This window comes from Uranotaenia lowii, chromosome 3 (assembly GCF_029784155.1).
Source record: "Uranotaenia lowii strain MFRU-FL chromosome 3, ASM2978415v1, whole genome shotgun sequence".
Taxonomy (NCBI): Eukaryota; Metazoa; Arthropoda; class Insecta; order Diptera; family Culicidae; genus Uranotaenia; species Uranotaenia lowii.
In genome coordinates, this window is record NC_073693.1 from 109,768,832 (window position 1) to 109,796,406 (window position 27,575).

Genomic DNA, 27,575 nt, shown 5'->3' on the forward strand with positions numbered 1-27,575 from the left:
AATAACTGTCCGCCAACGTTGATATAAAGTTGCGAATGCCAAGTTCCAAATCAAGTCTTAATGATCCTCAGCTTCCAGCGACCTTTAAATTCAGCTTTCAAAAAATCGTAAAATGAGCAAAAAATTCTATCTCTATCTAAATGGCACCCTTGGCATCGGTTTATATCACCTTACTTGTGCCGCCATGTTGCCACGCGCAGGATTCCAAGCTCGTCAAATTTCGGTTTGGCGAGATTTGTTCAATTTGCTGCTCGATTGCTTCTTTCCTACATTTCTTACACATATCGCATCAGAATGGACACTCAAGTATCAAATTACTTATTGAAAAAGAAACTTGCTCGGCTTGGGGATCGAATCCCGACCTTCGGGGTGAGAATCGAACACGCTACCACAAGACCAAGCCTTATTGTTGTTCCAACTGAAACTAAAACTCGAAGTGATTCTGTAAATGATTTCTGTAGCATTCCTGCAGGCGCACCCGCCCAACCAGGCAGCCAGCCAGCCAGGAAGAAAGCACCTCAATGCACTTTTTGTGACTTAGTAAATTCCGATTGAAGCACATTCGTGTCCTTTATGTGACTTAAGTTCCTTACAACGTACATATAAATCCCTTTTGCAACTTTCAAGTTCATTAATGAGTACATATAGTTCACTCATGGGAATTGGGCAAAATAAGTCACATACAACGTACATACATATTAATCACTATTGCATCTTTCATGTTCAGTAATGAGTGAATAACTTTTTTGCCTAATAAGATACGAGGTTACGGTCTTCGACAAAGTTGTTCAGCGGAAAATTTCCCTTAGGAATTTTATAAATTGGCACAAACACTGTCCATTGGCTCGGTTCCACAGGAGAAATAAAAACAATGTTGATTTTTTCAGTACAAAATATTCAATTTTCCCATACAAACCCAAAAGTTCAAATTTACTCATGTAAACGTTACTTACAAATTCTCCTAAAAATCATGGATGAGTTTTAGACCAAGACGAAGCTTGGGTTTGAGCCCAGGGTTTGAGAAGTTCAAAAATGACCCCAAATCGACTCAGTCTATTGGGCAATTGATTCTCTTTGTCAGCCAATATGTAACTTTCAAGTAAGTAACTTTCAAGTAAGTTAATATGTGACTTTTGGTTGTTTGGGTATAATCGAAACAAAAAAAAAACACTAAGCTGAGTTGAGTTCCGGCTTGATTCGCCTATGTAAAAAACCGCTATCTTTTCTCAGCAAGTAGTCTCTAGGCAGCAAATAATTTACTGGGTTTTTCGCCCTTTTTTGTCCGGTGATGGGATAGAGAGGGACTTGAAAACATTTTTTGTGTTATATTGTCATATGCAATGCTTTTGCGCTGTGATGACAACTCCTGCGAAATCGTCTCAGCGCTCACATCTTAACCCAATAACGTTGAAATATCGAGAACTTATATTTGGAGTAAATGCTGAATTTCGGATTTAGCTGAGTTGCTATATATTTGGGCAATTGTTACAATACATTTCTATGTGTGGTTTTGAAATTTTCTTAACAAACTCTAATGTAGTAAAAAGAGATTCAAATATTTCAGAAACCTACGGAGCATGAAACATTCGTTAAAATTTTGATTTACCAATATTTTTAAGTTAGACAGCTGTAAAAAAAATTATTTAAAAAATATATTCATAGTTTATGTGAACCAGATCATATTAAGGCTAGTCCAATCGGGCAGCTGTTGCGTTGTGTCGATTGCTGAACGTGTCACATGGGTCTGCCAGTTCTCTTTAAACGCAAAAACTGCACGAATCTAGTAACAGCTGTGAAGGGTGAAACACACTCTAGCGTTCCAGACATACCTATTAGGTACATACCTGACATAGAACTTGAAAATTTGCTGATGGCAGAAATAATTTCCCGGTATCGTAAACAAACTCAGGTAATCGAATCAGGGAGTGGGAAAAACGGGGTTGAGGCTTAGATGGAAACCAACATGCTACCTATGTATAGATGCTATGATGCCAATCGCAAATCGATTTATGAGTGGGTGGTTGGGTAGATGAATGGGGGGAAATGGGACTTTGTTTACTCCCCTTGATCAAACAGCACCCCTGGCAGGCGGAAGTTGAGTCGAAATCCATTTCGCGGCTGCTGCTGTTCGGAAGCACACCGATTTTTGTGATTAGATGAACTGGGGGCTTGATTGGCCGTTTACGTCTCATTCGCTATAACTGGCTTGAGTTGAATTAAACGGTAGAAATTCGTAACATATTGATAGCCGGCAATGGAATAATGGCATCGATGATGATTGTCGAATGGCGGGTGGTCGCAAATATTTACCTTAACGATGCTTCCGAATTGAATTTCCGATTGGACGGAATATTATTGGCTATTATGGAATCGCTGAATTTCAAATAATCAATTTGCATAACAGATGGTGTAATGTTTGTTTGACGTGTTTCCTGAGATCTTTTACTCAAAATTTACCATCGTAAGAATTTTAACAATATATGCTGCACTAGGTACAACTTATTTAGATACCAAAAAAGTTACTTTAGAGGACTTTCCTAGCATAACATATTCGGTTAGAGGGTCAACAAACCCAGAGAAGTGCAAAAACAGGAACACTTTTAGGAAAAGATCCATAACATCGCGCCGCTGACAGAGGCCAGAGGGTGCTGCTCGATCCTAATCTGGAGAGTGATTTTGTGTTGTTTGCTTGTCTCCACTTTTCACAACGTAATTTGTGTCTGAAAGTCTCCATACATATCCAGTGCAACAGAAAGAAAGAGAAAAAAACAAAACAAGCTCTGCACCATTCATCCACCTTTTACCGGGTGATGTTATGTTGTGCCATTTTTAGTTTGTTAGTCCGGTAGCGAGTAGCAAAAGATAACATAGAAAGTGACAGCAGGAAAAAAACGGTTGAAAGCCCAAAGGAGGAAACTATTTTATCTGCCTTCGTTTTTGCTTGCTCCATTTGGGGTGAAAAGTTGGGAGTGAGGACCAAGCGGGAGTTCTCCTGTAGTTTTCCCGGTAGATAAATATGGAGAACTATCAACAACCTGGTACGACGAAAGTTGAAAAAAAATAACAGCGACAACGACGAATGTACTCTGTACACTCAGCTGTTTTGTAGGATAAGGAACGCGTGTTTCCCAACGCTAAGCTGGAGAGAAAATTGTTTCGCCAATAATGGGTAGGAAAATAGTGGAACTTTTCTTTCATACCCTAAGGGTATAGAAGAAAAAAATACTATGGAGAGTGAAAAACTTGGTCCATTAAAGTGATCCAAATACGGGGTGGTTTTGGGAGGAAAAAAACAACAAAATGTACCTACTGTAGCTGTTAGGTGAAGCTAAACGAGCAAATAGTTTTAAAAGAGTTGAAATTCAAAACTTTGTTATGACTTATATGCTTCAGGGAACGGCAATTCGCTATTCGATTTTCAGATGTTTGTCTTATCAAAATGTTGAAAGTTTCAATAAGAAATGATACGAGGACTAAGTTTGTCAATGACAAAAATCAATGTTGGAAGTATACTAGAACAAGCTTCTAGTATTACTATCGGTATAAATAAAGTTTATTTTTGATTTCATCTTGCGACCCCTCGGATGAAGTTGCTTTGTTTCGAAGGATTAAAATTCAGTTTAGAACAATCTATTTGCACTTAAACATGTGTTTGAATATTTGGATTTGGTTTGAAGATGCCGAAAATCTATGTCACAAGTGTACAGTGTAAGCTTTACTGTAATAACACACTTCTAACATCGAATTCGTTAGCTACAAATCAATTCACGTGGTCACATACCTAGTTATGAACCAATTGAGATTACATCGAGGCTTGTTTGAAAAGTTCATACTAATACACTTAAAGTCTCTATTTTCGTCTTCTACAAAAAAAAAACCCTTTTTCCAAAGGGATTGTAGGATAAACATTGACCAATAGGCAAGGTTGTCGAAATCATAAAAAAATCTTTAATTTCACAGAACGTTGAGCAAATTTTCATCACAGAATCGGTGTCACAGAACACAGAATTTTGGAAATTGTCACAGATATAACAGGGACTTTTATTTTTAACTTTAATATATGTTGTGAGCCTACTTAGTTGAATAATTCAACTGAATCAAAGCAATCGATAGATTCCCTTTAATTCAACCAGGGTAAAAGAAAAGTTCAGATACCGGTATTTCGATAGCAACTTACGATCTACTTCAGTGAGCGTTTTCGATTGATCAATCGAAAACGCTCAATGAAGAAGATAGTAAGTTGCTATCGAAATACCGGTATCTGGTTGAATTAAAGGGAATCTTTCGATTGCTTTGATTCAGAATTTTAAATTTTGAACGTATTTCCAAAACTATACGATTTATTGTCACATAAATTTTAAATTTCTTACTTTGTTTTAAAAAAATCGCGCTAAGATTGGTAATGTTTATTGATTTTTCAAGTGAAACGGGAAAAAACTCATTTCTTTTCAAAGGAGTTTATGCTGTTTCCATCACAGAAAACCATCACAGAAGTTTTGGGTAAAATCACAGTAAGTTAGATTTTTTTTTATGCAAAAACACAGAGTTTTTTTCGGCAACCTTGCCTATAGGGTGTCCTATTGTGTCGAATCACGATTTTGATACAACCTTGCTCATTCCGGATGACGTTTAAAACAGCTGATTTCTGTTAAGTGTTGTTGTTGTTTAAAAATCTGTGAATCGTGAGCTCCAGTTTTCATAATTTTTGAGAAAATGAGAAGCATTTCACCTGAAAAGCGCAAAAATATCGGGCACAAGTTGTGTACTATCCTCAACATTTCTCCGAGTCAGTTGGCGAAAATTTAAGAAGGAAGCATTGAAGCGGTCTGAAATTCGAATCGGAGCGAAGCAGCTTCGTTGGCAAAAAATCTTGGTGGAATCCGGTGGACAAAACTTTTGACTGGAAAGTGCCTCAGTTGAGGATGTGGCCAAAAATGTGGATCCGCTCTCAGAACTGTCCATTGCACCAAGGTGAGGTTGGATCTAAACATAGTACTTTGAAATATAACAGGTAGGCCATTGCTCTTAACCTCTTTTGGCAGCTCCGTGTATGTACACGGCATTCCTACTACAAACAAAAATAGTTATGAAATATTACTGGTTCCCTATGGAATAGAAATCAAAATAATTAATTTTGACTTTATTAGCCGATTGTTTCTTCTGAAAAGTTCTTGAAATCAAAGATTGATTCTCAGAGGTCATATGAAACGGTAAGTATGTATTGAATTTCCTAGTATTGTACATAAATTGTGAACATTAAAAAAAGAATTTCGTCGTCGTCCCCGAATGTATGATAAAATCAGGGGAAAAAATTCCTTCATTCTTAGCCAAGATTTCATGAAATAAGCCGTGTACATAATATTTCGATGACTATTAGTCGTTTTGTGAGATTACTTTGAAAATTTTCACAAAAACTGACTATCAAATTACAAAAATCAACAAAATTTTTGTTTTCGAGGTGCAAAAACCCACCAAATAAAACTTTTTAATAATTCAAAGAGCCAAATATAGTTGATGGTATTAAAAAGCATAAGCTCATATTTTTTTCATAATTTTATTGCTTACAAATTCTTTGAAAAATAAGATTTTTAGATGAATTCCATACATTTGCTAACAATTCTCATAACTATTTTTTGGAGCCTTTCACCAACACAGTTGAAGAGGGCGGAATAGCCTACCTTGTCTATTTCAAAGTACTATGGGATCTAAAGACATATAGAAGCAGAAGAAACCGAAGTCGAGTCAAAAATAAGCCGCTTCTGTCAAACCTAGAGCTCGCAAATTATAGGATCAACTACTGTGTGGAAAATCGGTGTGCGTTATCATTGACGACGAAACCTATTGCAGGTTTGATAACTGAACGCTTCCGGGTGACCAGTATTACACTGTTTGGGATGAACGAAGTATTGACGAGACGGAGACATAAATTTTTACCGAAAACATCGGTGAAAATGCAATGGTTTGGCTAGCCATACAGATGTTTATTTACGTGCAAAAGTGCCTAAATCATCGCCTGCTCCCTATGATCCGAGAGCATGGCCACTCAGTACTGTTTTGGCTGAATTTGACATCAGTTTACTCCTAAAAAGACACCTTGGTACAAATCCAACAAAATCCAGATCGTACCGAAGGAGATGAATCTGCCGTCAAATTGTCCTCAGACGAGTTCGATTGAGTTTTTTTGGGCCCTTATCAAATCGAAATTGAGAAAACATGTGATGCCTGCAAATTCTATCGAAAACTTCGCAAACGCCTGGAAAAAGTGACCAAATCATTACAATAGCAAATCACCCAGCGAACATCAAATCTTATCAGAAATGATAACTTTAGTCGTTTACTATGGTGTTGCAAATCGCTATTCCAACTGCATAGTGAGAAGATTGTATAAAATGTCGTCTGTAGTCAGTTTAAATCGGATATGATAAAAAGCCCGCCATGTTTGTAAATTTTGAAGTGATTTTGCTCCCCCGAGGGCTTCAATTGATAAAATCATCGTCATGTTCTCTCTGCAATCAGCAGTGCATCAAGATGGTTAAAAATTAGATGGGAATTGAGTAATATTGTCAAATAAGAGAACTGGAAAATACAGTCGCTGGCAACAACGCATAAAGAAGACAATTTAGATCGCAAAAGTGAAAAAATAAATAAATTTTCTCCTAAATCGTGTTTATACTGTTCATTTTAAATCGTGCTTAGACATAATCGAAGACCCTATACTAGCCTATATCGAATGAAAACAAATATGTACTAGCACGATTTTCGTCATTTGCAAATCAAACTATCCCATCTTACTTTGCTTAAGTGAAAGATCTTTGAAAGAATGTAGGTTCGAAAAGCAACACAAATTTAAACACACATTTAAAGCTCTTAAGTGTTCTCCTATGAATTTTCATATGAATTTAATTCAAATTTAAATATTTTAACGGTCGCCATATAGTTGTCAGTTGCTAGTGCAAAATTTCTTTTTGATTAAGGGTCTGAATTTTTGACTGCCAGTTACCTTATACAACTTGTCATAGTTTCGCGTTACATATTTGATTGTCTATAATATATAGATACAGGAAGCTATATCTACTCTTCGGTAGTATTTTTGTCTAGCAATAAAATGCGACAAAATCTAACCATCCCACTACTCGATTCCAAACAGATATTTGCAGCAACTTTTTACCCAGCAGGATGTAGACTCCTCAGACAACAAATTAAACCTTCCCAGCGAATCACTCCGCTATATGAATGAATCACCTCAAAGGAAGAGTGCAGCCGTCTGATAGATAACCATCAGCCGAGAGCGAGTAGGGTTATTTTTTCTTCCTTTTTTCAAACAAATAAACAGTTGGGAGCTACCACGGGAATCATTTGCGGATATTTTCCACCTCCAGACTAATAGTCTGGTTGATTTTCATCGCTGATTCAGCTTCGGTAACCCGGGTTGGAAAAAAAGAAATCTAAAGTGCATGTTCAACGACAATATTTCTATTTGTAACTTCCCCAGGCAGGATCGCTTTTAAAAAGTTGCACTCAAAGATCAAAATAATGTGAAAAAATTGAAAAAAAAAAATGATTTCGATCAAATAAAATGACATGACTCAAATTTTTATTCAATCTATCCATAAAATTGTCATGAATTAGTTTTTTTTGGAATTTTTTACATGCGTTGATTTTTTATTAGAATCATGGGTGTATGAAAGGCAGGATTCCGACAAATTCATACAAAGTGTAGTACCCCATTTGTGCCCAAAGTTATGTTTCAATGAAGGTGCCTCGATGGATAGATTTGCTATTGAGATAGGCGCCCGACGTTGATGAATTGCAGCCACTCCCAACAATTATGGAAGAGCAAATTGCCGTAGCGAGGAGAAAGTGTTGGAGCCATATGTGATTTTTAGGAATTGGAAGTTTATACTTACAATTAGATCAATGTTTCCCTGGAAAATCTGAAAAAAAAGAAAAACAAAATTAGTTAACATGTTCCAAACGCAAAAAAATTTTTTTTTTAACTAATTCAACACATATCGAGCATAACGCAATTTTTGAAAAAAAAAACTTGTGTATTAAGTTTTTATATTTATTGCAGTTGTTATGTCTGATTCTGAAGTACGATGAAAATTTAATTACTAAATCTGAGCCCTAATTCTGAAGCTTGGGCTTGAGCTTCCCAGCAAACATCCTTGTAGCTATATTCTTATGCTGTTTTGATATCCGTTCCATATACATTATAGAATAATCGTATGATAGTTTAAAAAAAACAGCATTTACCTACCAAAGTGGCGGACTTTTCATCATATCCGATTTAAACTGACTTTAGACGACATTTTATACGATCTTTTCAAAATGCAGTTTGAATTGCGATTCGCAATACCATTGTAAACGATTAAATTTATCATTTCTGATACGATTTGATGTTTGCTGATGTTTATTGTGGAGTTTTTTCATTGGAGATCTTCCAAAATATTGTTCCACTGATCATGTTATGTTTATTATTGTTTGAATCCATCGATCAGAGCCTGACAAAAAAACTTCTTAAAACTGATAAAAAGTGACATTTTTCCCTTTTATTGGAATTTTTTTTATCCAGAACCTAGGCATCGATACATACTATCAGTGACCCACCGACATTTTCTTTTATTGTTTCTACCCAACTTTAACTCCCCTTTATCGCAAAAATGCAGAGCGAGAATACCCCAAGTATTCCGCCCACGTTCACCTAGCGGAAGTTAGCTTTCGATTTAACAAACCATTAGATTCGATTTCTACCGGACTTCCCCTTTTTTTCTTTTCAGCTCACACATATGTATGTACCCATGAGAATTCATTAAGACAAACTTTAAGAAAGCCAAAAAAGAAAAGAAAAAAGAGGAAACGTGACCGCTATTTGTGGGGAATGTGGGGAATCTGCCAATAGCATTAAGAACAGAAACAACTGCTCCCCCACCCAATTCGAACACGAAAATGATTCAATAACTGCGAAACTGCAGCGTTCGTTCGGGCATTCTCAAGCTGCTGCCCAGCTGTCTGGCACTTACTTATTTATGGCTGTTGGTCTGCTAGGGTGTGTCGATTGAAGGAAGAAAACACATAAATGTGTTTTGACTTAAAGACCAGAGCTTTGAAAACAAAGGAGTCAATTTTTGACGGTCGCCAAAAGGAAGAAGATTGTTGAGAGATTTCTCCAGCTCCTTTCAAACAAATGTTTCAGTTTCAGTTCAGTTTCAGTTCAGTTTCAGTCCAGTTTCAGTTCAGTTTCAGTTCAGTTTCAGTTCAGTTTCAGTTCAGTTTCAGTTCAGTTTCAGTTCAGTTTCAGTTCAGTTTCAGTTCAGTTTCAGTTCAGTTTCAGTTCAGTTTCAGTTCAGTTTCAGTTCAGTTTCAGTTCAGTTTCAGTTCAGTTTCAGTTCAGTTTCAGTTCAGTTTCAGTTCAGTTTCAGTTCAGTTTCAGTTCAGTTTCAGTTCAGTTTCAGTTCAGTTTCAGTTCAGTTTCAGTTCAGTTTCAATTCAGTTTCAGTTCAGTTTCAGTTCAGTTTCAGTTCAGTTTCAGTTCAGTTTCAGTTCAGTTTCAGTTCAGTTTCAGTTCAGTTTCAGTTCAGTTTCAGTTCAGTTTCAGTTCAGTTTCAGTTCAGTTTCAGTTCAGTTTCAGTTCAGTTTCAGTTCAGTTTCAGTTCAGTTTCAGTTCAGTTTCAGTTCAGTTTCAGTTCAGTTTCAGTTCAGTTTCAGTTCAGTTTCAGTTCAGTTTCAGTTCAGTTTCAGTTCAGTTTCAGTTCAGTTTCAGTTCAGTTTCAGTCCAGTTTCAGTTCAGTTTCAGTTCAGTTTCAGTTCAGTTTCAGTTCAGTTTCAGTTCAGTTTCAGTTCAGTTTCAGTTCAGTTTCAGTTCAGTTTCAGTTCAGTTTCAGTTCAGTTTCAGTTCAGTTTCAGTTCAGTTTCAGTTCAGTTTCAGTTCAGTTTCAGTTCAGTTTCAGTTCAGTTTCAGTTCAGTTTCAGTTCAGTTTCAGTTCAGTTTCAGTTCAGTTTCAGTTCAGTTTCAGTTCAGTTTCAGTTCAGTTTCAGTTCAGTTTCAGTTCAGTTTCAGTTCAGTTTCAGTTCAGTTTCAGTTCAGTTTCAGTTCAGTTTCAGTTCAGTTTCAGTTCAGTTTCAGTTCAGTTTCAGTTCAGTTTCAGTTCAGTTTCAGTTCAGTTTCAGTTCAGTTTCAGTTCAGTTTCAGTTCAGTTTCAGTTCAGTTTCAGTTCAGTTTCAGTTCAGTTTCAGTTCAGTTTCAGTTCAGTTTCAGTTCAGTTTCAGTTCAGTTTCAGTTCAGTTTCAGTTCAGTTTCAGTTCAGTTTCAGTTCAGTTTCAGTTCAGTTTCAGTTCAGTTTCAGTTCAGTTTCAGTTCAGTTTCAGTTCAGTTTCAGTTCAGTTTCAGTTCAGTTTCAGTTCAGTTTCAGTTCAGTTTCAGTTCAGTTTCAGTTCAGTTTCAGTTCAGTTTCAGTTCAGTTTCAGTTCAGTTTCAGTTCAGTTTCAGTTCAGTTTCAGTTCAGTTTCAGTTCAGTTTCAGTTCAGTTTCAGTTCAGTTTCAGTTCAGTTTCAGTTCAGTTTCAGTTCAGTTTCAGTTCAGTTTCAGTTCAGTTTCAGTTCAGTTTCAGTTCAGTTTCAGTTCAGTTTCAGTTCAGTTTCAGTTCAGTTTCAGTTCAGTTTCAGTTCAGTTTCAGTTCAGTTTCAGTTCAGTTTCAGTAAAGTTTCAGTTCAGTTTCAGTTTCAGTTCAGTTTCAGTTTAGTTTCAGTTCAGTTTCAGTTAAGTTTCAGTTCAGTTTCAGTTCAGTTTCAGTTCAGTTTCAGTTCAGTTTCAGTTCAGTTTCAGTTCAGTTTCAGTTCAGTTTCAGTTCAGTTTCAGTTCAGTTTCAGTTCAGTTTCAGTTCAGTTTCAGTTCAGTTTCAGTTCAGTTTCAGTTCAGTTTCAGTTCAGTTTCAGTTCAGTTTCAGTTCAGTTTCAGTTCAGTTTCAGTTCAGTTTCAGTTCAGTTTCAGTTCAGTTTCAGTTCAGTTTCAGTTCAGTTTCAGTTCAGTTTCAGTTCAGTTTCAGTTCAGTTTCAGTTCAGTTTCAGTTCAGTTTCAGTTCAGTTTCAGTTCAGTTTCAGTTCAGTTTCAGTTCAGTTTCAGTTCAGTTTCAGTTCAGTTTCAGTTCAGTTTCAGTTCAGTTTCAGTTCAGTTTCAGTTCAGTTTCAGTTCAGTTTCAGTTCAGTTGGCCCTATTAAGTGCAATCACTGTTTTTTGCGAAAGGAATCCAAGTGATGGTTCGAATCTTAGAATTTGAAAATGAATTTTGGAATGACCTATCAACAAAAATTTTCTAAATTGTTTGGCAGCGCCCAGCAGCAATTTTGCCAATCCCGTACAACATCTTCATTCATGACCGTCAACAAAAGAAGGAAAGCCGGAACTCAGTTAGAAGAAACTTGCTCCTCTCCTTTTTTCGGTTCGACAATTAACTTCCGTTCATCTGTTGCCCCTCCCTGTCTGCCTTATTTCTTTCGGAAGTTCTTAGATCGGGGTTCGTGACTGACTCATATATCTCGAACGAATAAGAATTCTCCAATAGAAGAAGGCACAAATAAATTGAATTTCCTTATTACTGTGCTGGCTGGTCGTACTAGACACACTTCCGATGACTTTTCTTTCCCGAGTGAGTAACTTCTTCGTTTCGGCTCCAACTTCTTCGAGTCCATTTAATTTGAATCATTCTGGTGTAGTTTAAATTGTGCCGGTATTGTTACTTGCCCGTAGAAAGCGAGCAATGCAGTTTTTTTGTAATCCACGTGCTCATAAAGAATCGGGGAAAAAATACTACCGGTAATCAGTCAACCCAAACAGACGGTTCTGTATTTCACTCCCCTCTTCATTCCTATTGGAAAGTGTCGTTGTGTTTTTGCTTTTGAAGAAGAAAACATACCTCAAGAAGCTTGTTTTTCTTTGATCGCTTTCAGTTGAATAATTTTCAGGTTTCAGTCCACAAACGCCAGCGATTCAAAAAAAAAGGTAAACAGTCAAATAACTGACTTGAATATGAAATTTCGATCGTTTACTAAGTTTTTACATGATAGTTATTTGGTTTGAAATCCAAAATTTTATTTTTATTTTATCTGGCTCGAAGAACCAATGATTCACGAAACATATAAAACACTCATGTTTTGAATTAAAAATATACTTTCATCATGTTTTTTTAAAAACATTTTTGATCCGGCTCGAAGGACCAAAAAATTCACAAACATTATTAAACCATAAACGATTGGTATTGGAAATTCACAAAAAAAGAATCAACTACCTTACTGGATCGTTTTCAGTGCCATAAAGAAAGCGCCAAGCATTCTGGAGCGTAGTTTCCCCCCAACGACAACAGGAGGGTATCGCCAGCATTTAACTTTACTCACTTATGCATCGTTCGAATGCGGGGGTTAAAAATATCACTAGAACAGGGCAGGGCACGACGACAACGTTTGTAATGATATTTATGCGACTTGACTTGACTCGCTGCAAAGTGCCTAAACCGGGAAAAATACGAGAAAGTGCAACGTTGCACTTTTTTTGTTTCCTTCCTTGCAGAAGAATGTAATGGTCGAAGGTCTACGACAAACCGTTTGGCCGAATTGCCTTTGATCTAGCTGACTTCTTAAGGTTAGTAAGGAGGCCAGGTGAAAATGGCTCAGGTTTTTAACAAATAAATACGTTCAAAACAACTATTGTAAAAAGATCTGCTGTCATAGTTATGTCGGGAATATAAGGGTTAGCATTTTCACTTGAGTTTTCTACATGACATTCGAACGAACAAACGAATTGTATTTTTTTTATCCGGTTCGAAGGACCGCATGATGATGTCATCAGGTATTAAAAAAGGAGTAGACTTAATAGATCGGCTTATAATTTTATCTGGCTCGAAGGACCAAAAACATTCTCAGTTCTGTCATCACCTTTAAATTTGAATACAACATTTCTAACTTCTCGATAGCTCGATAATCATCATCATCAAGTTGATGTTCATGATTGCGTTTTAATATTTCACAACCATCTTCGCGGAGGTTTCTCGATCGCTTCGGAAAAGAATTTCCGGGAACCAAGATTTACTTGTTAACAAATTAAAGCACTTAAGATTCGAGCTTGATGCTGCTGCTGCTGTTTATGGCCCTCATAATCGTCGACAAATGGTCCATCAAACGAGTGCCCTGCTCTTGAGGCAGCGACATCGTTTCTGAATCAATTTCTTCCCGCCCAAAACCAATTAGAGATTTCTTGTTCTCTTTCGTTCCCCATATAAGTTTGTTGCGCATTGGCATGGCCCTTAATATTTCGCTGCTCCAAAAATAGAGAACGGTATAATAAAAAATAGGGTTCAAGTCTCAGAAGTAGGTGACGGGAACTTAGCCAACTGACCCGCAACTTGAGCCGCGTAACTTGGAAGCCCATCGACGGCCGCGGTTTCCTGACCATAAAACGCGACACGAGATTATTATGTTAATTTCATGATGGGTTACGCAACCACCGAAAAAGGTTCAAATTTTGGGAAAATTTTCCCAAAACCCATTGACGACTTCAACACGAATGATCGCCTGACGACGTCTCGTCAAGTGTGTAGCTTTCATCTCTCGAGGAAAAAAGTTATCTCGATTTTGGCAGGTTTCCATCTCGACTTTCAAGTCGAAAACCTGAAACCATTTTTTTGGCTGGATGCTTTCAGAAGACGGCGGGTTCACGGAAAGGGGTCATTTACATCATAAAATTAATCATCTTATACTGGGTCTCGCAGCTTCCAGCATCAAGCAGAAGCGGCCGTAATTTATTCTCCGGGTTCATTTGTTTGGTCTGTCTGTCGGTCAGTGGCACAGTTCTTCAAGTTTTTTTGGACTTACTCCCCCGGCCCAGGAAAATAAATGGAAGAGGGAAAAGTTCATCAAAACACCAACTTCCCGACGACGCCACTTTACTTTGCCCGAACAATTTATTTTGGAATACCAACGTTAGAACAGTGGGGTTCCAAAACAGAAGTTATTGAACTCGGTCCAGTGTGTCGGTCATCTCCGTCGGTGTCGATGCAAGTAAACAAATCTCTTGGTCGGCCTCCTCCGTGTCATTGGATCCATTAGCAATTTCGGCTGATGCTGAAGTTAGTTCAACTTATTCAAAATTTCAAAAAAAAAAAAAAAATTAGAAAACATTCAGCATCATTGCTACGCAAAAACATAGGCACAAAACTTCAGCAAAGAAATAAACTTAGATTAATGATAAAAAGTTGGCTTTGTATTTCCTGGCAGTCATGCTGCTATTTGACTTACATTTGTTTCGATGGAAATATCTTTCGATTGGATCACCTGTTGCGGCACAAAGTTTATTTTCGTCTTTTCTTTCAATCACAATATGATAACTTACTAAGCAAAATCTGAATCCCATATGAGGAGAGGTTCGGATGTGTGAACTCCTGACATCTCGATCTGAAGCGAGAACAAATAAATTTAAATTTGGTGGGAATGTCATGACCCTTTTAAAAATTTAGGATGGGTGCTTTCATGGCTCCTTGAAAGTTTTCGGACCTTTTTTGGAGCCAAACGGTATTCGCATAAGTTTTGATGGATCAGTTCATCAAATTGTACGTCTTGCCGAGCCAGATTAGTAGGTTTTCCATAGGATCGTATGTTTAAAGCGATTTTTTAGTATAAAAAGAATCAAAAAATGATGACACCATTTCGTCAAGGTTCCAGGTAAAATTGTGTAACCAATTTTTCAACAATTCAGATGTTTAAACTGGAACTTTTTTTAGTTGTTATAGTAAATTTGGTTCTGAAGACTTTCTAGCTGTAAAACTCTCAGCTCTCGATCTTTGTTCTTGCTCTTAGATTCAGCTTCTAGCTTTAGTTCTTAACTGTAGCGCATAGCTTTAGCTCATAGAGCTAGTTTTTAGCAATTGCTCTATCATATAGCTCCAGCTCAAAGCTCTAGCTCATAGCTCTAGCTCATAGCTCTAGCTCATAACCCTAGCTTATAGCTCATAGCTCATAGCTTCGATAGTTTGGATGTGTGACCAGTTGATATTTAGATCTGAAGCGAGAACAAATAAATTCTAATTTGGTGGTAATGCAATGACCCTTTATCAAAATTTTGGATGGGTGCTTTCATGATTCCTTGAAAATTTTCGGACCTTTTTTGGAGCCAACCAGCAATCGCATAAATTTTGATGTGCCATTTCATAAAGTAGTACATCTTGTCGAGCCAGATTAGAAGGTCTTTGATGGGATCGTATGCATAAATAGTGTAATAAAGGGATAAGGATAGTAGTAATAAAAGACTCAGTGACGCTTTTTCGACAAGGTTTTTAGGTAAAATTGTGTAACCAAATTTTCAACAATTCAAATGTTTAAACTGGAAGTCAGCTACTATCGTAAATTCGGTTCTGTAGACTTTCTAGTTGTAAAATTCTCAGCTTTAGCTCTTTGTTCTTGCTCTTAGATTCATCTTCTAGCTCTAGCTCTTAACTGTAGCGCACAGCTTTAGCTCATAAGCTACCTCTTAGCTCTTGCTCAATCACATAGCTCCAGCTCAAAGCTCTTTTTCTAACTCATAGCTCTAGCTCATAGCGCTAGCTCATAGCTCTAGCTCATAGTTCTAGCTCATAGCTCTAGCTCATAGTTCTAGCAAATAGCTCTAGCTCATAGTTCATAGCTCATAACTCTAGCTCATAGCTCATAGCTCTAGCTCATAGCTCTAGCTCATAGGTTTAGCTCATAGCTACAGCTCAATTTAGATCTCTCGAAAATGCTTCCCAAACTTCTTAAAAGCGCTCAGAACTTCTTTTAGTCCAAACGACATACGTATAAATGTTTTTTTTTGGAATTTCGGTTGGTATTATTTTTTGGCTAAATTCCAAGGTATTCAAAGGATTTGCTCATTAAAAAAATCGTGTGTACAAAGTCATAACTTTGTTTTTCTGTTATGCTGTTATGCTTAGTTTGAAGTACTAGTGCAGTGCTAAGAAATTCGCCAGCCGGGTACACTTAGTGTTTCTTTTTGCCGTATACTCATTTGTTCACCAAATCTTTTGCTATTTTCAACCATACAAATCCCACAAAAATTGATCCGCAAGTGCAGTTAAACAGGTAAACACCCAAGCTTCAGCCTTTATAAATGATCATACATTATTACAATCATTTTTATTGACATGCTTTTAAAAAAGTAGTTGAAACACTCTTAGTGCATTATCAAACCCAAACAGTATACGTATGAATTTAAATTGTACATTTATGAATTGGTCGAAAAACAGCTGAGAGATCTTCAAATCTGGCATTTATTTAATTTTGAAGCTAGGAGCAATACAATTAAGTGAGAATATTCAGTTTGAATTTAAAATAAACATATATGTTTTTTAAATGTAGACTCTTTCCATGGATACGGTTAAAATGTAGCTCAGGAAGTATTAAACAATTGTTTTTGCTGAATATTATTATTAAGATGAATTTCCCATATTTCGGGGTATTGGTATTGGTATTGATATGACTAACAGGGTCGACCCCAATTCGATGCACTTTCAAAACACGCTTCCGAGATGCACCTGCTCCGAAAAAACAGCATCATTACATAACGAAAACATAACACATACAAACCAATCCAATATGGTCTAGCTGAATTGAAGAAACAGTGAACTGTAATCCAAACTCCGTAAAATTTTAAGCCAAGAATAATAAACAATCGCTTCAAACCCATATCGTTCCACATCAGGCAGCGTTCGGAGCAAAATCACAGCATCCAATTCCGCTGGCTGTCTAACTAAGTTGGGCCCGAAAACTGCAGGAAACTTTGGCTGTTTCCGCATCTCTGTTGATGTTGCTGTGAAAAATTTGTTTTCAAGCCTAACCTGATGCTCTGGGTTTTACTTTCCACAACATCTCCAGCAGCAAATGTTGGTGTTTTCGTTCTATTTTTTTTTTTCAGAAATTTGTCAGAACGCATTACGCTTCAAGTGGTCCGGCAAAAGGCGGAAGTCCAACTCAGCTTCGGTAATTTGTTACAGCAATTCTACAGATCCCACGACTCCGGCGTTTTGGAGCTCCGGGAAAATTTTCCACTTCGGAAAGTGAACCCTTCTGGATTGGTGGGAAAATGTTGCTTCCAATTTGATGAATTAGCCAAGTTACATTCAAATCGAGGGGACCCCCGATTAAAACGTCATTAGCGTTTTGTTTTTGTTGAAATTAAAAATCTATGTATACGACTTCTGTTTAATTAACCCGAACGGCTTACGATGTGTCCCGGTATGAATAAGTTTTGACGTGATGAAATGCTTCTTTATTTACAACAAGATTGTATGATAAATGTACGGCAATGACAGCAACTCGTGGATCGTTACACAAAAGGTCAATAAATTCACTTTTCTTACGTTCTTCCTTTGATTGCGGACATCTGCTGGACGAAAAACCAGTCCCAATCGACGGTAATAAAAAAAACCTCCGCAAAATCAAGTGAGCCTCACTCGTTGTCGACGAACGTCTTGTGTCGAACGTAAGCAATTGGACCAAGACCTTTAAAGGGCCTCAACCGAAGGGCAGCATCAGCATCTCTGGGGCAAAGAGACGCTTCCGTTCATGAAAACAACAAGTCTTACGTAACAGCAGAAAGCACAAGAAAAAACATCCGTTGTTCGTTAGCGCAATTCTACGACCGGGATTCGTTTGCACTGATTTGGATGCCATAATTTTTGGTTGGAATCACTTTTTTCGCTCTGTTCTTTTGCCTCTCCATGTTCTTCGGAGTAATAATAATGCCATTTCTGGTACACGTTTTCTCCAGACCGGCTTCAGCATCTTCCTCAGACGAAACGTGCCGTTTCTTGCTAATCTTGCCCCGTTCGTTGATTTTATCGATTCTTCAAAGAAAAGAGAAACGTGAAGAACATCGCAAAACGTCAGGTAAAATAAGAAACAAAAAATCTTTCTACACTGTTGTAGGATCGAACTCGTTACCGTCCACGGCTCAACGCGTGCGTTTTCATTCCACCAATCATTTCAACAGTAACTGAAGAAAGGCAGACGAAAAGCATTGAACGAACGCGCGATAATAAACACATCATTAATCATGTTTCCAGTTTTTTTTTGTTGGTAGGCTATTGATTCCCGGGCCCTCACATCAACCTCTCGATAATTAGTTTAAAAATTTCCCGGCCATAACCGTTCTCCGCGGTTCTTCGCCACGTGCAGTCCCCAATGGAAGACCGAAGAAATGGGGGAAGTATTTGGGCAACGAGTTATTTTTTTGGGGTCTAGCATACCCCAAGTGTTGAAGTTTTTTTTTTATAAATTTGGGCTCTGGCGTAACGGACGGCCGATAATGGACAAGCTCTGGAAGATTCGGTAGAGTTCGGTTAAAATGCGTAATTGCTGCCGGTTGATGACCGGTGCGTTTTCGGAAAACCATGCAGTCTGGGCGGTTTGGAAGATCAGAAAGTGGAAAATTGAACTTTTTGATGAAAATTCTTCAATGTTTTTTTTTCAACATTACCCACCTTTTTTTCTAGAGCTATAAAACATTCCAAAGGCAGTTGATATTTATATTCGTTATGTTTGAAACGAAACTTTAAATAACTTCTTATGCCCCAAGTCCGTTACATTGTAGGGAAAACATTTACCATGTTTGTTCTTCTGGAAGCATTTTTAGCAGAAATTGTCGGTAAATAAAACTCAGGTTACATTAATTAAAATAATCCTAATTTTGATGTTTCAGTAGTTGTATATAATGGTGGTCAACCGAATAATTGCAAAAAAGTATACATCGGTCAAAGGAGCCATTTTTGGGATCGACTTTCAATTGCTTTAAAGTGATGAGATCCGGCTCGAAGGACCACAAAGTTCAAGATGCTCGTTTTGGTACTGACAATTTTAAGCGCAACAGTTTTAACAAAAAGGGTAGAACACTACATATTGAACACTTTCATTCGAAATCGACGAAATTATAAAAAAAGAAAAAAAAACTAAAAAAAGATAGGCTTAAACGATAAAATTATGATTGTGTTGCTCAAGCCTAAAGCTTCAAAAAGATGCGGTTTTTCCCAGAGCCATGATTTAAAACCATTACTTAGGTCTTTTTAGCTTAAACTGTAGTCACAAACAGTGATGGTTTGAATCATTTGACTTATTTTTGAATCATTTGGTTATAACTTCTTTTGAAAACATTTTTCCATGAAATGATGTTCTAAACTTTAGTAGATACAGATCTAAGCTACAACTTTCTTGTATGTCATAAATATGTATCTTCAATGTGGTATGAATTGTAGGATTTAATCCAACCCGCTAATCCAAATGATTGTGATTACGATCATTGCTCAAAAATTTAAACTTTTCGATTTCTCATTCATAAGGCATAAGAGATACAGGTTTGTGTTGGTCACAAAAGTTGCAGCTAAGATCTAGTTCTACTAAAGTTTAGAACATCATTTCTGGGAAAAATGTTTTCAAAAGAAGTTATAAGCAAATGATTCAAAATTAAGTCAAATGATTCAAACCATCACTGGTCACAAATAATGAACACAAAGTATCTTATATTGAACATGCAGCATTACAATTATTGAACACCGCACCATTGTAAATCAATATCAATAGAATGCTTGATTAATACTTGATTAATAGAAAAGAAATCCTGTTTTCTTCATCTGGTCGAAAGCCCACGTCCAATTTTGAACATACATACGGTTTAATTTAGAAACTCTTGAAAAAAATTTAAGACGAGGAAAAAAATGCTTCAAAAGTTGCACAATGATTTTAGTTTTTTTTTTACTAAAGATTTCTGTTTTAGTAGGTTGTTTTTAAACTGGAGTTCAACAACTGGCATTTCTATAATAACTAATGCTTCTAACTTACAGTAATTCCAAACCACCGTCATTTATGAGGAAGGATGAAAAATCTGCATTATCAACTCTAATAATAATAAGTGATCTAAACCTGGTAATACATAATGTTTTTCTTCAGAGAAAAACATTACAGTATTAGAATTCAAAATACAGTTGTGACTGATGACTGATATTATTGCCTAAGAATTCAGCTCAGAAGAACATACTAAATTGACAATTTAGAATATACACAGATGCCATTTGGAATTTAAAACGGGCCTGAGGACTTCCAACGAGTCTTGGAAGGATTTTTATATTCTCTTGATCATGGATGGCATAACTCCTCAGGTCGGCTTATCCAGTGAAAGAGAGTGCATTTTTTTCGTCTTCACCCTCCAAGCTATACGAGGAGAGACACTGCAAAAAAAAAAAAAAGAGTGAGATTGTTAATTCAAAAGAGTGAGCGAGAGCATTCCTATCCGCAGATGAAGAGAATTTCCTTCTCCGGAAGAATCTATTGCGTATTGTGTTAAGAAAAAATATGTGAACAAACACATTTTTTGGTACGTTTACGAGAAAAGTCTCTGCCCTCCGAACACAACGTTTATTTATGCAAGAGAGAAATTCAACATAGCAGTGAGCATGGTTGCCACAAGTACAGATTTTTCCATTATTTTGGTATCGATTCTTTCTGCACAGAAAACAGATTTTTAAGATATGGTTCAGGTAAATTTCACCATTTGAAAAAAAAGACTACAAAACAAATTTGTAGGAAACAGAAAACAATTCGATTGAACTTTTAACTAAGAAAAAGACGGTAATCAGATTTATAAATATATGTAAAGGTATCCAGTCCCCAGCAAACACAGCATTTACCTACCAAAGAGGAAGCAATATACATACATAAATTTCACTTCATTCCAATGCGACGGAAACTACACCAATTGGGCGTTATCCGACATCTTATTCGTACCTTTCGGTGGACAGCGAGAGAAAGAAACATTTTGCTCTCATAGCCTTCAAATCGTAGCCAGCGACAATATTTTCCAAATCTTTCATTGGTAAATATTTCTCAATTCCCATCTGATTTTTAATTGTCTGGATGCACTGCTGGTTGCAGATAGAACATGACGATGATTTTCTTCCTTGAAGCCCGCGTGGGAGCAAAATCATTTCAAAATTTAAAAAATGGCGGACATTCTATAATATCCGATTTAAAATGACTTCAGACGACATTTCATACGATCGTTTCATTATTCACTTCACTTTTCACTTTTCACATTGTAAACAACTTAAGTTATCATTTCTGATACAATTTCATGTTTTCTGGGTCGTCAGTTAGGAGAAATAATATAATATTGAAATGTTTGGATAACGTGCCGCTATCAAGCCTATTCTGATGATCGTATAAAAACTTTCAAAAGCAGAATTTACCTACCAATGTTCATACTTTTTTTTTACTTCTCGCAAAGGCGAAAAGAACTACACGGATTGGACGAAATTCGACAGTTTATTCGTACAAACTGAAAGAGCGCAAGAGAGCTCTAGTTTTTGCTCTCAACGCATACAAATCGTTGCCAGCGACGATATTTGCTGTTTCTCTCATTGAAAAATTCGTGCAAATACACCATCTGGTTTTGAGGCAATCTGGTTGCTCTGCTGGCTGGTTGCAGAAAGAATAACAAGGCTGTTTTCTCCCTTGAATCCTGAGCGGGAGAGCGAATTAATCAAAATATTCTCACATAATCTGCAAACATGGCGGACCTTTTATCAAATCCGATTTAAGCCAAGTAACCATTTTTCGATCTACCACTTTTTTGGTAGGAATAACGTTCGCAGTAACGTTGTTAACGACTTGACTATGTTTGCTGGGTTCCGGATTTTAAAACACATTTTTGGTAATTAAATATTTTTTTGATTTTTTTCAAATGAATGTGAAGATTTGGATGTGGCAACGCTGACAGCGGGGATGAAAATGTTGTTTTTTTGTACGTTTTGTCATGAGAGTCAAAATATTTTTCCCCTCTATTTAAACACTTGGCCGCTCTTGGCTAGAACTCTCTTTCCCTCAACAAGATGCGAGAGCTTTCACACTTGCGGCCAGTGTTGCCAGATTGCGAACCGCTCAAATCCGTAGGTTGGATGAAAAACGAAAAATGTACTGCTTACGGCAAAATGAAACATTAAGATTTTTGGTTTTGGTCGTCAGGTAGAATTTTCGTCTATCCGTAGAATTCCTATTTTTTTCGGTTATCTGTAGGAAATGCTGAAAATCCGTAGATTTCGAGCATCGATTTGTAGGTCCGTAGAAGTACTTAAAATCCGCAATCTACGGAGAAATCCGTATATCTGGCAATGCTGCTTGCGGTGCGAGTCGCTTACAGCTCGTATGAATTCGGATAATGAGTTGAGCATGATCGGCGGAAGAAAGTGAATTGCATCCGTAGAATTCCGTAGAATTCCTATTTTTTTTCGGTAATCTGTAGGAAATGCTGAAAATCCGTAGATTTCGAGCATCGATTTGTAGGTCCGTAGAAGTACTTAAAATCCGGAATTTACGGAGAAATCCGTATATCTGGCAACGCTGCTTGTGGTGCGAGTCGCTTACAGCTCGTGTGAATTCGGATAATGAGTTGAGCATGATCGGCGGAAGAAATTGGATTGCACTCAAAAGGCGATCTGAAGCATCTCCCGGCTCTTTATTGTTTGGGAGGAGCCGACCACGCTCTTGATGAAAGTTTTCAAAATGATTAAATCTAAGGATGTGGAATGGATGTAATAAATTGAGCCAAAAACAATAATAAAGGACTCAATAGCCAGTGTTTGGAGTGGGGAACTGAAATGAAGCGAGAAAATTCGTCAATGATCACAAAAAATTTGCAGCCAATGATTGAATTTGTGGCAATTAGTGGCAATTTGTTAGAGGAAATTAGAAGGTTTGAGTTCAAATGAGAGAAACCAGTGCTCAGAGAGGGTGAAAATATGCTAATTGTTGCAACTTGTGAAGCAGTTGTAGAATTTTGATCATTATCACTCCAAATGCTAAGAATTTTCTCTTGATTTCAATCCCTTGGTTTGAAGCTAGAGCTAATGTTGCGATCATGAACTAAGAGCTAGGACTTAGGATTAGAGCAATGAGCAGAGAGTTTGATGCTAAATACCTGAGAGTTGGCTTCATGTGGAAATACATATCCGATAGAAAACAAAGCCAATTGTTTACGGATGTCGTTTGGGCCAAAAAACACTTCGGAAAATTCCAACGAATGCATATATGCATTGACCCAAATAAATATGGCAAAAATAAAACTTGTGAAATCTTTCTTGCTGCAGGTTAAACTTTGTCCTAGGTCTAAATTAAGCTTCCATGCAAAATTTGGGCCAGATGGGACTCCTGCAAGGGGACGCGTGAAGAGTCTGAAGTCTGTATTGAATTTTAAGACATTTTGTTTGGGGAGAACCCAGTTTTCCATCAATTCGTTCTGTACCGACCGATATCTTTTGAACATTGTAATTATTTTATTGTAATTTTAATCAAAATTCAGTCTTCGGGTGAAATGTTTCCCGTGGTCCGATGTGGCCTAAATTTTGCATGGGTCCTTGTGTTAGGCCTAGGATCAGTTTTTCAATTTATTTTATATTTTGTACAATGGGAAACAATCCGATAAACAGTGCCAAAGCTCTGCAGTCTAGAGTCATGTCACATAGATGAATTAGCTTATGCCCCATATGTGTAAAATCCATTCTTAGATTTGTGATGATAGGAATCCACACATTTGCTATCTGGGTCATGCAAATAAGTCTAAAGAAAGTTTTTAGAACTTCTTCAAATACATCTGAAGTCTTGACTAATATTTTGTATCTATACGTTTTATATGATTTAAGAGGATTTCAATTTACGGAAAGATATCTTTTTTAAAAACTTATTTCAAATACGATTAATTTAATCAGAGACTCGCTTGTGTCATCAGCGATAAATATCAAATGGTGACCCAAGCTCTTAGACAAAAGGTTTATTGCATGTATACATGCATTACATGCAATTTGCATAACTTTGCATTTGCACCGTTGTACGAAAACGCAAACCCAAACAAATCTGCCAAAGCAAAACATTGTTGCTCGTTCGAGATAAAGCCAGCGGAAATGGATAATCACGAGGGTACCAAAAATTCACTTAAAGCCCTGCAGTTTGCAAAAATTGCTGTTTTTTTTCGTCCAGAGGACGGACTGGTCGAACAAACGGTCAAATCGAGAAGACACGCACAGGTGAGGTAAGGTCCATACGATCGTGCCAGGTCAAATAGGGATCAACTTGAGACAACGTTTCCCCTCTATTCATATGAAGGTGCCAACCATCAATCAGTTTCTCGCTGTCGCGGTGCACACGCAAAGCACCATACCCGAAATTCGGGGTCGTAAAAGTAACGTCTCTGGGTACCTACACACTTATTTCGGTTAAGGCAGATCAGAGGTTACAGCAAGTGTTCATTTGTCACAAAAAATATCTTTTTTTAAGTTTGAACAAAGGTTCAAACCTTGTGTTTCCAAATAGATATAGGTACATTGATATTTCAGAGGGTATCGTCTCTGACAAAAAACTTTTTTTTACCTGATTAACCTGAGTTGTTTGAAAGATGAGATGTACCAAATAGGAGTCTTACCTGTAAAAAAAAACAAGAAAAAAAGAGTTTGAGTAACAGTTTGAAAATATTATATTATGTTTGGAACTAGAAAGACTATTGTGTTGGAGACAAAATATTATATTTATTAGGATGGTTTTCGAACAAAAACCTCTCAACTAGCTTCGATACATACTTTTAATAGACATGTTAGCTACATGTTCTACACTGATCATTAAAAAACCCAAACTCAACCGAATGTTACGACCGTCATCAATTCGTATTCCGGTTAGTATAACTGCAAGGTTTTTTTTTTCTGTCAATTTGGTTCCCGAGTTCGCCCGGAGGGCAAACAAAGTTCTTCCCGTCCGGTGTGTTTCCGAGCGAACGTGGCCACGCGCTAGCTACTCACGCTCTATCCTGGGGAACAGCGAACCGTGAACCGTGACAAATGTAAGCTCCCCATCTGGTGAATCATTATGGTTTTTTCTTCTTCTCTCGGTAAGGTTCGGTGCCCGAGTTCGGGTGTAGGAGTTGGAGTACAGTCGAGGAACGACGACGAGTCGACGAAAAAAAGCCGATGAGTACCCACCAACAACAACATATCCAAAAATTGTTCAGCCCAATGCAATGGGATTGAGTCGTTTGTTTTTCCGCGTTCGTCCGTCTGTCGGCTTAACCCGAGAGCAGATACCAAACCCGGTGCCGATGATTGGGGCCAAAAGTTATCGGCTTCAACCAGCACTAGCAGCTTGCAGAGGGCTATTGTGTTTTGATTTGTTGTGATTTCGGGGGACGAGGAAAAACGAAGAATGGGGGGTTCGTTTGGGGATAACTGACGATTGTTTACTCAGCGATCGTGATGCCTGGCGCGGTTATGTCAGTGGATACTGTACCTATGAGCTTTTCCTCTCCTTTGCTCAAAATGGGTACTGAATTTTCCAATTTATGGTACCCCCTTCTCCCATCATTTTGGGATTTAATTTCGGTTAAGTTGTAAATTTTTCAACGGTTCGCTATGAGATAATTATGTAATAGGTGATTTGTGCATGTGCGACGAGCCAAACCTAGCGAAGCATAGAATATTGTTATGAAGAGAGTAGACACGCATTTGTGCTTGTTTAACTAATGAGGTTTAATTAACTTCGTAGAAGAATTTTGTTGAAGGCTAACAATTCATGTCTGACAATCACTTTTCAGTTTTAAGCATCAACCAAAATAGCGATGTAACATGTTCAAATATAGAGAAAAAAAAATACAAAAAATTGTGAGATTTCACCTTTCAGTACACAAATTAACTCCTAACACGTATAAATGATTCTAACACATAACATCTATTCGGACTATATCTATAGTTGTTTAGGTATTGGGATTATCGTCGATTGATTGACCATCGGATTCCTATCTCATTTTTTCAAGTGGCCTTCGACGAATGCTCGATCTCTATTTTAAGGAGTCCCAGTTCATTAAAATTGCTTCCCGAATCCCGAATCCCCCACTATACAGATGAACTGGAAAGCCCTAGCTGATATTTGATAGAACTTTACATTTTGTTCTTTTAACATCTAAGTCTGAAATGGGTCATCGTATTTACCATGTGGATTCGACAATGCAGAACTTTTTAAAACTCCGTTGCTAAAATAAGCCAGGTTAAATTGGCAATGTGACAGAAGTTGATTCAGTAAAAATTTGCACCTAAACTAACCATGTGTTTAATGTGTAATTTCATCAATTTCAACAAAGTGTTGATTTTTTTTCGAATATATTCCTTAGATTTTGTTTAGTAAGTATAAATATGTACTTGCGTCGGTCTAGGGATAATGTGAGGTAAAAACAACATTATACCAATGAAGGCGGCAGATTTCTCAACTGCTGATTACTTGGTCGAAATGTGTTATCATCATGATAGTAATAAATATTGAAAGTTTGAAAAATATATGGAATAGGAATGATACATTTCTTATTTAAAAAGAATTCGGAGTTATTCTTCGCTCAGTAGATAGCCTTCCTCATTCTTGTAGCAAAACAATTGCTTCGAACGAAGTTTATCTCATCGATAGTGGATTAAAAAAATACAATCGACAATTGAGTGATACTTTCCAAAATTCATTCCAAGCTTGATCATGAAACCAATCGTATCCCATGCTCTGAAGAAAATAAATGCATGGTTAATTTGACCTGAAGATAAGGTAGAAACGGTTGACAACAAACCGCCAAATTACGATACACTTAGTTTGTTTCAGACAGAGTCTTATTTCGATTGAAAGATATAATAGTGTAAGGGATGAAAATTTGTAAGGGATGAACATTTGTTGTCTGCTTTTTATTTTGGGTTTGAATAACACAAAATGATTTTTTTTGGAAATCCCCATAAAATGTTTGGTTTTTTACGAGGTTCGGCCTTGTAGAGGTCTGCTTTTCCTACCTGTCGAAGATTATTATTTTTCGAAACAGTTTTCAAATGAGTGTCTTTGACTTGGAAGGAAAACACAATAATCTGATCCTTCAGGTTGAAAAACTTTATTCTAAAGAATATTTGGTGATTTTGAAAAGGCCTGCTATTTCTACCGAAAAAACAATGTCGAAAAGTAGTACTTTTTGACACTGTTTCAAAAAATTATCTGTCTAAAAGTAGTACTTTTCAACACTGTTTTGATGCTTGAGAAAAACCTAAAATCAGTTAATTTAATTTAATGTTTTCTCATATGAAAATCAGAACTGGTGCATGGTTGAATCAGCTATATTACATTCGTTAAATGCGAGGATCAAAACACGATAAAAAATGTTCATTTCATTTAACTGACAAAATTAGTGTCCGATTGCGAGCGGCCCGTTTCCAGGGTTCTCTCAAAACTCGCGCACAATCAACCCAATGGCTAGCTAGAGTCGGGAAAGGTCAGTTGTGCTGGCGATTGCTTAGCATCCTTTACCGCGTTTGACTCCCTATACATGACTCTCATGGTGAGAGAGCAAAGACTGTTCATTTGAGGATGTCACAATCAGCTCTGTGGTTTTTCTTTAACAAAGCTTTACAAATTTTCATCTACGAATATCTTTGAGTAAATAAAAAAATTGCAACTGCAACTGCTGATTGACCTTACGCAATCAACTATGCTTACAATTGATTCAACTGTAATGA

General features: G+C 37.1%; 1 protein-coding gene across 3 annotated transcripts in view; it reads right to left on the reverse strand.

The window, feature by feature from the left end:
- LOC129751958 (neurotactin) overlaps positions 1-27,575 on the reverse strand; it is a 130,120-nt gene that overhangs the window by 66,461 nt on the left and 36,084 nt on the right. For 2 of the 3 annotated variants that reach the window (XM_055747755.1, XM_055747753.1), the window contains exon 2: positions 7,908-7,934. The gene's annotated coding sequence lies outside the window, so the exon portion shown is untranslated. Of the gene's footprint in view, positions 1-7,907; positions 7,935-24,426; positions 24,479-27,575 lie in introns of all 3 variants that reach the window. The other variant, XM_055747754.1, reaches the window with a different exon arrangement.